General features: G+C 50.0%; 6 non-coding genes across 6 annotated transcripts; all 6 read left to right on the top strand.

Annotated features, from left to right (window-relative positions):
• The first annotated feature begins 589 nt into the window (after positions 1-589).
• On the top strand, positions 590-780 carry LOC141222575 (U2 spliceosomal RNA). Its single transcript, XR_012290339.1, has one exon. It is a non-coding gene; the product is annotated as a U2 spliceosomal RNA (small nuclear RNA).
• A 1,121-nt stretch (positions 781-1,901) lies between these two features.
• Positions 1,902-2,092, top strand: LOC141222574 (U2 spliceosomal RNA). Its single transcript, XR_012290338.1, has one exon. It is a non-coding gene; the product is annotated as a U2 spliceosomal RNA (small nuclear RNA).
• A 1,118-nt stretch (positions 2,093-3,210) lies between these two features.
• On the top strand, positions 3,211-3,401 carry LOC141222785 (U2 spliceosomal RNA). The gene has a single exon (XR_012290538.1). It is a non-coding gene; the product is annotated as a U2 spliceosomal RNA (small nuclear RNA).
• Positions 3,402-9,451: 6,050 nt separating this feature from the next.
• LOC141222812 (U2 spliceosomal RNA) lies at positions 9,452-9,642 on the top strand. Its single transcript, XR_012290564.1, has one exon. It is a non-coding gene; the product is annotated as a U2 spliceosomal RNA (small nuclear RNA).
• Positions 9,643-10,760: 1,118 nt separating this feature from the next.
• On the top strand, positions 10,761-10,951 carry LOC141222573 (U2 spliceosomal RNA). The gene has a single exon (XR_012290337.1). It is a non-coding gene; the product is annotated as a U2 spliceosomal RNA (small nuclear RNA).
• Positions 10,952-12,072: 1,121 nt separating this feature from the next.
• LOC141222571 (U2 spliceosomal RNA) lies at positions 12,073-12,263 on the top strand. Its single transcript, XR_012290336.1, has one exon. It is a non-coding gene; the product is annotated as a U2 spliceosomal RNA (small nuclear RNA).
• Positions 12,264-13,192: the final 929 nt, after the last annotated feature.

The following is a 13,192-nucleotide window of genomic DNA, read 5'->3' as shown; positions in this document are numbered from 1 at the left end:
ATGCCTGCAGACTATAAAAGAGAACCCAACCCAAAAAGTTTGGTTGATTAGTCTGTGGCATTCTGTTAAACTGTTGCTTATGGCGGTCTCTGTGAGCTTCTCAGCGACATTCAGCCAGCCAGGTATCCTGCCTGCAGTAGATGGAATGTGGCAATGGAACGCTGGCTGCGCGTGTCATAATAGGCTCTGAGCCTTTATATACCTGTGCACAGCAGCAGCCACCTTCAGTCTGCTGCTGGACAGCCAGCAGCAGCAGCAGCAGCAGGAGAGGTATGTAATCAGCAGCCCTCCTGCTAAGGGTAGACAGCTGCTCGTTCCACCCCACCCCCCGCCTTAATTGGTTCTCCTCCCTTCCAACGGTGTTGAGGCGGGTGGGAACAGCAGGGGGTGAAGGTGCTGTGTTTAAAGAGGTGGAGTTATGCAGATCTAAAACGCGTGGATTGCAGCAGCAGCAAGCCGAAAAGTGCAGGCATGTAAGGGATCTAGAGGTTGACAACATGTCTTCTTAACGGGAGTCCAGGAGCTCATCTCCACAAATGGACTTTTCAGGATCCTTGGGTGGCTCCGTAGTTTGAAACCAATTCTGGTTATCGCTTCTCGGCCTTTTGGCTAAGATCAAGTGTAGTATCTGTTCTTATCAGTTTAATATCTGATACGTCCCCTATCTGGGGACCATATATTAAATGGATTTTTAGAACAGGGAGATGGAAAAAGAGCTTGCTCTGTCCACTCCACGCATTGACCTGGTATTGCAGTATCTCCAGGACCGGTGCACCCCTTCTTTAATGCAGTTTCTAAAATCAGAAAGAATTGAATTCAATGTTTTTTGTTCATTTTGCTTGTTTGTCGGATTTTGGGATGGACTCTTTGGCTTTGCTTTTCTTCTCCTCATTGGATTTTTCATGTTCAAAGTTGCAGAAGCCAGATTACAAGCTCATTTTGGTTCAACTTCAGCAACTGTGCATTGCATTGCCATGTAATGTAATGAAATGCTATCTTTCTAGCTCTCCCTTTTTACTTCCTGTTGGATAAACAGACATATTAGGCAAGCATTTTGGAGCTTTCACCTAAATAACTACAGGTGGTGAGATAAGCTGCACAATATAATTGACCTTTCAGTATATTGTTGCACACACACCATCTATTTAGCAAATGCCCTTGTTATCAACAGCAGCCTTTTAAACTCACCTGAGCTAACAGGTATGTGCGCTGGTTACTCTGCTGCGCTTAAAATTTCTTTTTTGGTTTGCTACAATGCCTTTTCTGAAACGTTGTCTCCCTCTGCTGGAACACTGACTTCTTTCATTTAATGCCTGCAGACTATAAAAGAGAACCCAACCCAAAAAGTTTGGTTGATTAGTCTGTGGCATTCTGTCAAACTGTTGCTTATGGCGGTCTCTGTGAGCTTCTCAGCGACATTCAGCCAGCCAGGTATCCTGCCTGCAGTAGATGGAATGTGGCAATGGAACGCTGGCTGCGTGTGTCATAATAGGCTCTGAGCCTTTATATACCTGTGCACAGCAGCAGCCACCTTCAGTCTGCTGCTGGACAGCCAGCAGCAGCAGCAGCAGCAGCAGGAGAGGTATGTAATCAGCAGCCCTCCTGCTAAGAGTAGACAGCTGCTCGTTCCACCCCACCCCCCGCCTTAATTGGTTCTCCTCCCTTCCAACGGTGTTGAGGCGGGTGGGAACAGCAGGGGGTGAAGGTGCTGTGTTTAAAGAGGTGGAGTTATGCAGATCTAAAACGCGTGGATTGCAGCAGCAGCAAGCCGAAAAGTGCAGGCATGTAAGGGATCTAGAGGTTGACAACATGTCTTCTTAACGGGAGTCCAGGAGCTCATCTCCACAAATGGACTTTTCAGGATCCTTGGGTGGCTCCGTAGTTTGAAACCAATTCTGGTTATCGCTTCTCGGCCTTTTGGCTAAGATCAAGTGTAGTATCTGTTCTTATCAGTTTAATATCTGATACGTCCCCTATCTGGGGACCATATATTAAATGGATTTTTAGAACAGGGAGATGGAAAAAGAGCTTGCTCTGTCCACTCCACGCATTGACCTGGTATTGCAGTATCTCCAGGACCGGTGCACCCCTTCTTTAATGCAGTTTCTAAAATCAGAAAGAATTGAATTCAATGTTTTTTGTTCATTTTGCTTGTTTGTCGGATTTTGGGATGGACTCTTTGGCTTTGCTTTTCTTCTCCTCATTGGATTTTTCATGTTCAAAGTTGCAGAAGCCAGATTACAAGCTCATTTTGGTTCAACTTCAGCAACTGTGCATTGCATTGCCATGTAATGTAATGAAATGCTATCTTTCTAGCTCTCCCTTTTTACTTCCTTTTGGATAAACAGACATATTAGGCAAGCATTTTGGAGCTTTCACCTAAATAACTACAGGTGGTGAGATAAGCTGCACAATATAATTGACCTTTCAGTATATTGTTGCACACACACCATCTATTTAGCAAATGCCCTTGTTATCAACAGCAGCCTTTTAAACTCACCTGAGCTAACAGGTATGTGCGCTGGTTACTCTGCTGCGCTTAAAATTTCTTTTTTGGTTTGCTACAATGCCTTTTCTGAAACGTTGTCTCCCTCTGCTGGAACACTGACTTCTTTCATTTAATGCCTGCAGACTATAAAAGAGAACCCAACCCAAAAAGTTTGGTTGATTAGTCTGTGGCATTCTGTTAAACTGTTGCTTATGGCGGTCTCTGTGAGCTTCTCAGCGACATTCAGCCAGCCAGGTATCCTGCCTGCAGTAGATGGAATGTGGCAATGGAACGCTGGCTGCGCGTGTCATAATAGGCTCTGAGCCTTTATATACCTGTGCACAGCAGCAGCCACCTTCAGTCTGCTGCTGGACAGCCAGCAGCAGCAGCAGCAGCAGGAGAGGTATGTAATCAGCAGCCCTCCTGCTAAGGGTAGACAGCTGCTCGTTCCACCCCACCCCCCGCCTTAATTGGTTCTCCTCCCTTCCAACGGTGTTGAGGCGGGTGGGAACAGCAGGGGGTGAAGGTGCTGTGTTTAAAGAGGTGGAGTTATGCAGATCTAAAACGCGTGGATTGCAGCAGCAGCAAGCCGAAAAGTGCAGGCATGTAAGGGATCTAGAGGTTGACAACATGTCTTCTTAACGGGAGTCCAGGAGCTCATCTCCACAAATGGACTTTTCAGGATCCTTGGGTGGCTCCGTAGTTTGAAACCAATTCTGGTTATCGCTTCTTGGCCTTTTGGCTAAGATCAAGCGTAGTATCTGTTCTTATCAGTTTAATATCTGATACGTCCCCTATCTGGGGACCATATATTAAATGGATTTTTAGAACAGGGAGATGGAAAAAGAGCTTGCTCTGTCCACTCCACGCATTGACCTGGTATTGCAGTATCTCCAGGACCGGTGCACCCCTTCTTTAATGCAGTTTCTAAAATCAGAAAGAATTGAATTCAATGTTTTTTGTTCATTTTGCTTGTTTGTCGGATTTTGGGATGGACTCTTTGGCTTTGCTTTTCTTCTCCTCATTGGATTTTTCATGTTCAAAGTTGCAGAAGCCAGATTACAAGCTCATTTTGGTTCAACTTCAGCAACTGTGCATTGCATTGCCATGTAATGTAATGAAATGCTATCTTTCTAGCTCTCCCTTTTTACTTCCTTTTGGATAAACAGACATATTAGGCAAGCATTTTGGAGCTTTCACCTAAATAACTACAGGTGGTGAGATAAGCTGCACAATATAATTGACCTTTCAGTATATTGTTGTGACGCGCCCCCTGGGCCATATTCTTTAGGGGAATACCCGGAGCCGGATCAGATGGGGGTTGTAGTCTCCGAGTGGCTGTGACCCGGTCCGTGCCCAGGGTGTTCAGCTCAGAGTATGTGGCAGTCCTACAGATGTTATAAAGTTCTTTATGTCGACTACGCCACCCGTTGTATTGCGGTCACTACGGCCGCCGCTGCAGCAGGGTCCGCTGAGGCTGATGGTGTTGGTGCAGCTTTTGATAGTATAACCCCCAACGAGTGGGGTATAGCCTCAGGGGGTCAGGTGCAGAGGATGGGGGTTGTGGTGGTGCAGCATAGATGGTAATTAAAGACAGAGTCGGGTTGTGCAGTTTAGGGTATTTACTTACTGCTGATGTTCCGGTCACTCCAGCTTCAAGTGACCACCCGAGCCGTGCTGCGTCCACCAGGTCCTGGATTCAGCCAACCCCCAAGCAAGTCCGGAGCGTGACCCTGAGCCCTCCTTCCTGTCCTGTCTTCTGGCCGTCCCCACCAGGGATCCACCTAGGTCCAGCTCCCTCGGGCCTTCTGTTGGGAGACCCTTGGCCTTGGGTTCCCTGACCCTTCACGTGGTTTGCCTTCAGGGTGGATGTGGTGGGTGGCCGTGGCAGATCCTGCCCACGGCCTCCGGTCTCTGGCTAGGGTGTGCTTTAGCCCCCACCAGTTTGGGATCCGGTACCCAGTTGCCAACTCTTCACCCGGTGATGGACTTTGGGTTCTCAGAGTCCTTTTCTTTCACCCCCTCTGGGTCTTTCTTCCTTTCTCCTCTCTCTCTCTCTCTCTGGGGCTGCTCTGCTCCTCTTCCTCTGACTTCTCACAGACTGACCGACTGTGGCAGACTGACTCCTCTGCAAAGACTGACCCTGATCTTAGATGGTGCCCACCTTATATACTCCCTCTATGTGTGAGCTCAGGTGACCAGCACCCAATGAGCTCCTATCTTTACCCAGGCTGCTCCCCCTATCTGCCCCTACACTACTGGGATGTACCACCCCCCTCCCACTCCAGCCAGGAACAGACTCGGTCGTACCTGCACATTTCTAAGTGGGAGTACCGTTGGTCTGTTCCTCGGAAATGGGATGTGTGTAGTGCATGCAGCTTTCTGGGGCTCAGTTTCACACTCCATCCTTACCCGGGAGTGGAATATCACACCTCTGGGTTGAGGTGCAATACCCCTGTAGCAGCCGAATCCTCAGGGTGCTACATTCCCCCATGGTAAATCACAGCACGTTCTCGGGCTGTAAGAGATAAACATCCACAAACATACATTTTTTTTTTTTTTTTCATATAAACAACATAATAAAAACATATAAAATATCATATATATATCAGCATCATCATAAAACTTTTCATATTAATAACATTCTCGTCGCCTCTGGCTCCTCCTCCGGTCACTGTGCAACGTGTGACCGAGTAAAGTGCGACAGTCTTTGGAACTCGTGGCTTTCCTATAAAACCAGTAGGGGGCGCTTTAGGACACGCAACTATTTACAAGGGATATGGCCGCTCTCAGTCCTCGGCCAGGTATTTAAGGGATGATAAACGGGTAAACAGTTCACACTTGCTGGTCCCAACGGGGACTATATTATCAGCAACAGTTTCTTTGGTACCCCTACGGGTAACTATATACAGTTTCTACTCTGCCGTACTCAACGACGACGTCCTCCTGCTCTTTCTTTGTGGTTACCTTTAGCTTCAGACCCGTCCGGGTCCTCTTGTTCTTCCTCCTCACACCGCAGCTCTTCCTCCGTCAGGCGATGCACATGGAGGGCGTAGGGTCCTTTGGCACACTTGTGCCGGGTAAAGGTGACCTCGTCCCCGATGTAAAGGTCACGACCTCTGTGTCCCTCCGGTAGGTGGGACTCAACGTCTCTCCTGGTCACGAAGACGTCGCCTGGGGTGCGGTGGTCTCGGATGAAGCCCCACCCATGCTGCATGTTAAACTTGATCACAGTCCCGGTGGTGCGGGGACTATGCGCTGCACGGGGGTCTCTCCTGGCCCGGCTCTTCTGCTCCGCGCTCCTTATCTGGGCTTGTTGTTCCCGGACCCGCCTCTCTCTCCGCTCCCTCTCAAAGACCTCGAGCTGCTGGCGGCAGCACTCTGCACGCTCCGCTGCGGCTGCCCGAGTCTCTTGAGTGAACCCCATGAGATCTTCTCCGGTGGGGTCCCACTCAAACTGCGCTTCTGCTAGCGGGGGCGAGATCCTCTTAACGGGCTTTGGAGCCGGGATCAGGGGTTCACACATGGGCCTTGCCCTCTTTTGGAGCTCTTGTTCGTAGTACTCCCTGGGCCAGACAAAGGGCTGCCCGTCCGGCCATGTGTGTTGGGCGAACAGATCTTCTCCCAGATGTGGCACTTTAGGTTTTATGGGCGCGGTGGTGGTGGCGGCGCCCGGGTTGCTCAGGCCTTGCGGCCAGGCCTGGGGCACCTGGAAAGTGAAGGGCACCGTAAGGACGGCGGCGCCCTGGGCTACTTGGCCCTGCGACCAGGCCGGTGGCTCCGCGGAGGTAGGGGGCGCTGTTGGTATTGCGGCGCCCGGGGGTACTAGGCCTTGCGACCAGGCTGGTGGTACTTCCTGCTTGGTCACGCTCAGGGTCGAAGCGTGTGACGTCACAGGGGTCGCGGCTCCCGTTTGAGGCCTAGTCTGCGGCGGTGACGTTGCAGCGACGGGCACGGCAGGGGATACTTCGGGCTCTGCGACGGGGAGCTGGGGCAGGCACGCGGTTTCCCGGCTCGGGGTAGAGACGTCCCCTTTACCTGCCTCCTTTCGTTCGGCTCCCTTCTCGGCGCCGTCTCCGGCCTTCAGTCCTCCTGCGCCATCCTCAGAGGCGGTCTGTCTCCTCGTCTTGGGTGGCGTGCTCCGCTGACGGGTCTCGGTCTGCTGGGCCATCTCACGGCTCCACTCCGCCAACGTCTCTCGCTGCACCCGGGCCATCCTCCGTGCGAGGCCCTCCAGAGCGGTCTGCGCACACTCCCGATCTCGGGGGAGCTGTGCCAGGACCTCCACTAAGCCTAGTGGGGTCGTTGCTTCTAGCAGGCTCCTGACCAACGGGTCGGTGCTGCTCTGCTCTCCTTCCGTTGTCTCCAGCAGGCTCCTGGCCAGCGGGCCGGTGCTGCTCTGCTCTTCTCCCATCTCCGGGTAAGCTTCTTCTGGACTCAGCTCTAGGCTTCTTGTCTCCGGGTGCGCTCTCTCCAGACTGCTCCAAGCGACACCCATCTTTGCTCTCTTCTTCTCAGTCCTCCCACTTCGAGGGCGGTCCCGGGGCCACTTGGTGATTGTCAGCTCCAGGGGCAGTTCTTTCACGCTGACAGACACCTCTAACATCACAGTCTCTGTTGGTGGGGGCGGTTTCCACTTTTGGCGCCATTTTCGGTCCTGGCCCACGATGGGAGGTGGCCTCTTGCCATCCTCTGGCACGCCCATAATGGCGTCCGCTCTGACAAGGCGGGAAACCTTTGGAAATGGCGGGAATCGTCTCCCAGTGGCGGGAAACTCTGCAGATGGCGGGAAAAAGCTGTTAATGGTGGACAACCGGCGGGAATCGACCTGTGATGGAGTCCGATGGCGGGGACCCTCCGGAACCGGCAGGAGACTTCTTTTTGAGGTAAACTTGTTCTTTTCTTCAGGCACGCAGTACCCGGGTGTTGCGGGCACGTAATCCTGCCGACTACGCCAAAGTTGACGCGCCCCCTGGGCCATATTCTTTAGGGGAATACCCGGAGCCGGATCAGATGGGGGTTGTAGTCTCCGAGTGGCTGTGACCCGGTCCGTGCCCAGGGTGTTCAGCTCAGAGTATGTGGCAGTCCTACAGATGTTATAAAGTTCTTTATGTCGACTACGCCACCCGTTGTATTGCGGTCACTACGGCCGCCGCTGCAGCAGGGTCCGCTGAGGCTGATGGTGTTGGTGCAGCTTTTGATAGTATAACCCCCAACGGGTGGGGTATAGCCTCAGGGGGTCAGGTGCAGAGGATGGGGGTTGTGGTGGTGCAGCATAGATGGTAATTAAAGACAGAGTCGGGTTGTGCAGTTTAGGGTATTTACTTACTGCTGATGTTCCGGTCACTCCAGCTTCAAGTGACCACCCGAGCCGTGCTGCGTCCACCAGGTCCTGGATTCAGCCAACCCCCAAGCAAGTCCGGAGCGTGACCCTGAGCCCTCCTTCCTGTCCTGTCTTCTGGCCGTCCCCACCAGGGATCCACCTAGGTCCAGCTCCCTCGGGCCTTCTGTTGGGAGACCCTTGGCCTTGGGTTCCCTGACCCTTCACGTGGTTTGCCTTCAGGGTGGATGTGGTGGGTGGCCGTGGCAGATCCTGCCCACGGCCTCCGGTCTCTGGCTAGGGTGTGCTTTAGCCCCCACCAGTTTGGGATCCGGTACCCAGTTGCCAACTCTTCACCCGGTGATGGACTTTGGGTTCTCAGAGTCCTTTTCTTTCACCCCCTCTGGGTCTTTCTTCCTTTCTCCTCTCTCTCTCTCTCTCTGGGGCTGCTCTGCTCCTCTTCCTCTGACTTCTCACAGACTGACCGACTGTGGCAGACTGACTCCTCTGCAAAGACTGACCCTGATCTTAGATGGTGCCCACCTTATATACTCCCTCTATGTGTGAGCTCAGGTGACCAGCACCCAATGAGCTCCTATCTTTACCCAGGCTGCTCCCCCTATCTGCCCCTACACTACTGGGATGTACCACCCCCCTCCCACTCCAGCCAGGAACAGACTCGGTCGTACCTGCACATTTCTAAGTGGGAGTACCGTTGGTCTGTTCCTCGGAAATGGGATGTGTGTAGTGCATGCAGCTTTCTGGGGCTCAGTTTCACACTCCATCCTTACCCGGGAGTGGAATATCACACCTCTGGGTTGAGGTGCAATACCCCTGTAGCAGCCGAATCCTCAGGGTGCTACAGTTGCACACACACCATCTATTTAGCAAATGCCCTTGTTATCAACAGCAGCCTTTTAAACTCACCTGAGCTAACAGGTATGTGCGCTGGTTACTCTGCTGCGCTTAAAATTTCTTTTTTGGTTTGCTACAATGCCTTTTCTGAAACGTTGTCTCCCTCTGCTGGAACACTGACTTCTTTCATTTAATGCCTGCAGACTATAAAAGAGAACCCAACCCAAAAAGTTTGGTTGATTAGTCTGTGGCATTCTGTTAAACTGTTGCTTATGGCGGTCTCTGTGAGCTTCTCAGCGACATTCAGCCAGCCAGGTATCCTGCCTGCAGTAGATGGAATGTGGCAATGGAACGCTGGCTGCGCGTGTCATAATAGGCTCTGAGCCTTTATATACCTGTGCACAGCAGCAGCCACCTTCAGTCTGCTGCTGGACAGCCAGCAGCAGCAGCAGCAGCAGCAGCAGGAGAGGTATGTAATCAGCAGCCCTCCTGCTAAGGGTAGACAGCTGCTCGTTCCACCCCACCCCCCGCCTTAATTGGTTCTCCTCCCTTCCAACGGTGTTGAGGCGGGTGGGAACAGCAGGGGGTGAAGGTGCTGTGTTTAAAGAGGTGGAGTTATGCAGATCTAAAACGCGTGGATTGCAGCAGCAGCAAGCCGAAAAGTGCAGGCATGTAAGGGATCTAGAGGTTGACAACATGTCTTCTTAACGGGAGTCCAGGAGCTCATCTCCACAAATGGACTTTTCAGGATCCTTGGGTGGCTCCGTAGTTTGAAACCAATTCTGGTTATCGCTTCTCGGCCTTTTGGCTAAGATCAAGTGTAGTATCTGTTCTTATCAGTTTAATATCTGATACAACCCCTATCTGGGGACCATATATTAAATGGATTTTTAGAACAGGGAGATGGAAAAAGAGCTTGCTCTGTCCACTCCACGTATTGACCTGGTATTGCAGTATCTCCAGGACCGGTGCACCCCTTCTTTAATGCAGTTTCTAAAATCAGAAAGAATTGAATTCAATGTTTTTTGTTCATTTTGCTTGTTTGTCGGATTTTGGGATGGACTCTTTGGCTTTGCTTTTCTTCTCCTCATTGGATTTTTCATGTTCAAAGTTGCAGAAGCCAGATTACAAGCTCATTTTGGTTCAACTTCAGCAACTGTGCATTGCATTGCCATGTAATGTAATGAAATGCTATCTTTCTAGCTCTCCCTTTTTACTTCCTTTTGGATAAACAGACATATTAGGCAAGCATTTTGGAGCTTTCACCTAAATAACTACAGGTGGTGAGATAAGCTGCACAATATAATTGACCTTTCAGTATATTGTTGCACACACACCATCTATTTAGCAAATGCCCTTGTTATCAACAGCAGCCTTTTAAACTCACCTGAGCTAACAGGTATGTGCGCTGGTTACTCTGCTGCACTTAAAATTTCTTTTTTGGTTTGCTACAATGCCTTTTCTGAAACGTTGTCTCCCTCTGCTGGAACACTGACTTCTTTCATTTAATGCCTGCAGACTATAAAAGAGAACCCAACCCAAAAAGTTTGGTTGATTAGTCTGTGGCATTCTGTTAAACTGTTGCTTATGGCGGTCTCTGTGAGCTTCTCAGCGACATTCAGCCAGCCAGGTATCCTGCCTGCAGTAGATGGAATGTGGCAATGGAACGCTGGCTGCGCGTGTCATAATAGGCTCTGAGCCTTTATATACCTGTGCACAGCAGCAGCCACCTTCAGTCTGCTGCTGGACAGCCAGCAGCAGCAGCAGCAGCAGGAGAGGTATGTAATCAGCAGCCCTCCTGCTAAGGGTAGACAGCTGCTCGTTCCACCCCACCCCCCGCCTTAATTGGTTCTCCTCCCTTCCAACGGTGTTGAGGCGGGTGGGAACAGCAGGGGGTGAAGGTGCTGTGTTTAAAGAGGTGGAGTTATGCAGATCTAAAACGCGTGGATTGCAGCAGCAGCAAGCCGAAAAGTGCAGGCATGTAAGGGATCTAGAGGTTGACAACATGTCTTCTTAACGGGAGTCCAGGAGCTCATCTCCACAAATGGACTTTTCAGGATCCTTGGGTGGCTCCGTAGTTTGAAACCAATTCTGGTTATCGCTTCTCGGCCTTTTGGCTAAGATCAAGTGTAGTATCTGTTCTTATCAGTTTAATATCTGATACGTCCCCTATCTGGGGACCATATATTAAATGGATTTTTAGAACAGGGAGATGGAAAAAGAGCTTGCTCTGTCCACTCCACGCATTGACCTGGTATTGCAGTATCTCCAGGACCGGTGCACCCCTTCTTTAATGCAGTTTCTAAAATCAGAAAGAATTGAATTCAATGTTTTTTGTTCATTTTGCTTGTTTGTCGGATTTTGGGATGGACTCTTTGGCTTTGCTTTTCTTCTCCTCATTGGATTTTTCATGTTCAAAGTTGCAGAAGCCAGATTACAAGCTCATTTTGGTTCAACTTCAGCAACTGTGCATTGCATTGCCATGTAATGTAATGAAATGCTATCTTTCTAGCTCTCCCTTTTTACTTCCTTTTGGATAAACAGACATATTAGGCAAGCATTTTGGAGCTTTCACCTAAATAACTACAGGTGGTGAGATAAGCTGCACAATATAATTGACCTTTCAGTATATTGTTGCACACACACCATCTATTTAGCAAATGCCCTTGTTATCAACAGCAGCCTTTTAAACTCACCTGAGCTAACAGGTATGTGCGCTGGTTACTCTGCTGCGCTTAAAATTTCTTTTTTGGTTTGCTACAATGCCTTTTCTGAAACGTTGTCTCCCTCTGCTGGAACACTGACTTCTTTCATTTAATGCCTGCAGACTATAAAAGAGAACCCAACCCAAAAAGTTTGGTTGATTAGTCTGTGGCATTCTGTTAAACTGTTGCTTATGGCGGTCTCTGTGAGCTTCTCAGCGACATTCAGCCAGCCAGGTATCCTGCCTGCAGTAGATGGAATGTGGCAATGGAACGCTGGCTGCGCGTGTCATAATAGGCTCTGAGCCTTTATATACCTGTGCACAGCAGCAGCCACCTTCAGTCTGCTGCTGGACAGCCAGCAGCAGCAGCAGCAGCAGCAGGAGAGGTATGTAATCAGCAGCCCTCCTGCTAAGGGTAGACAGCTGCTCGTTCCACCCCACCCCCCGCCTTAATTGGTTCTCCTCCCTTCCAACGGTGTTGAGGCGGGTGGGAACAGCAGGGGGTGAAGGTGCTGTGTTTAAAGAGGTGGAGTTATGCAGATCTAAAACGCGTGGATTGCAGCAGCAGCAAGCCGAAAAGTGCAGGCATGTAAGGGATCTAGAGGTTGACAACATGTCTTCTTAACGGGAGTCCAGGAGCTCATCTCCACAAATGGACTTTTCAGGATCCTTGGGTGGCTCCGTAGTTTGAAACCAATTCTGGTTATCGCTTCTCGGCCTTTTGGCTAAGATCAAGTGTAGTATCTGTTCTTATCAGTTTAATATCTGATACGTCCCCTATCTGGGGACCATATATTAAATGGATTTTTAGAACAGGGAGATGGAAAAAGAGCTTGCTCTGTCCACTCCACGCATTGACCTGGTATTGCAGTATCTCCAGGACCGGTGCACCCCTTCTTTAATGCAGTTTCTAAAATCAGAAAGAATTGAATTCAATGTTTTTTGTTCATTTTGCTTGTTTGTTGGATTTTGGGATGGACTCTTTGGCTTTGCTTTTCTTCTCCTCATTGGATTTTTCATGTTCAAAGTTGCAGAAGCCAGATTACAAGCTCATTTTGGTTCAACTTCAGCAACTGTGCATTGCATTGCCATGTAATGTAATGAAATGCTATCTTTCTAGCTCTCCCTTTTTACTTCCTTTTGGATAAACAGACATATTAGGCAAGCATTTTGGAGCTTTCACCTAAATAACTACAGGTGGTGAGATAAGCTGCACAATATAATTGACCTTTCAGTATATTGTTGCACACACACCATCTATTTAGCAAATGCCCTTGTTATCAACAGCAGCCTTTTAAACTCACCTGAGCTAACAGGTATGTGCGCTGGTTACTCTGCTGCGCTTAAAATTTCTTATTTGGTTTGCTACAATGCCTTTTCTGAAACGTTGTCTCCCTCTGCTGGAACACTGACTTCTTTCATTTAATGCTTGCAGACTATAAAAGAGAACCCAACCCAAAAAGTTTGGTTGATTAGTCTGTGGCATTCTGTTAAACTGTTGCTTATGGCGGTCTCTGTGAGCTTCTCAGCGACATTCAGCCAGCCAGGTATCCTGCCTGCAGTAGATGGAATGTGGCAATGGAACGCTGGCTGCGCGTGTCATAATAGGCTCTGAGCCTTTATATACCTGTGCACAGCAGCAGCCACCTTCAGTCTGCTGCTGGACAGCCAGCAGCAGCAGCAGCAGCAGGAGAGGTATGTAATCAGCAGCCCTCCTGCTAAGGGTAGACAGCTGCTCGTTCCACCCCACCCCCCGCCTTAATTGGTTCTCCTCCCTTCCAACGGTGTTGAGGCGGGTGGGAACAGCAGGGGGTGAAGGTGCTGT

Source organism: Phyllobates terribilis, unplaced genomic scaffold, assembly GCF_046119375.1.
Source record: "Phyllobates terribilis strain yellow unplaced genomic scaffold, ASM4611937v1 Scaffold_361__1_contigs__length_1927384, whole genome shotgun sequence".
Classification (NCBI taxonomy): Eukaryota; Metazoa; Chordata; class Amphibia; order Anura; family Dendrobatidae; genus Phyllobates; species Phyllobates terribilis.
The sequence above is the reverse complement of the archived record's forward strand: the minus strand, read 5'-3'. Positions and strand labels throughout refer to the sequence as shown.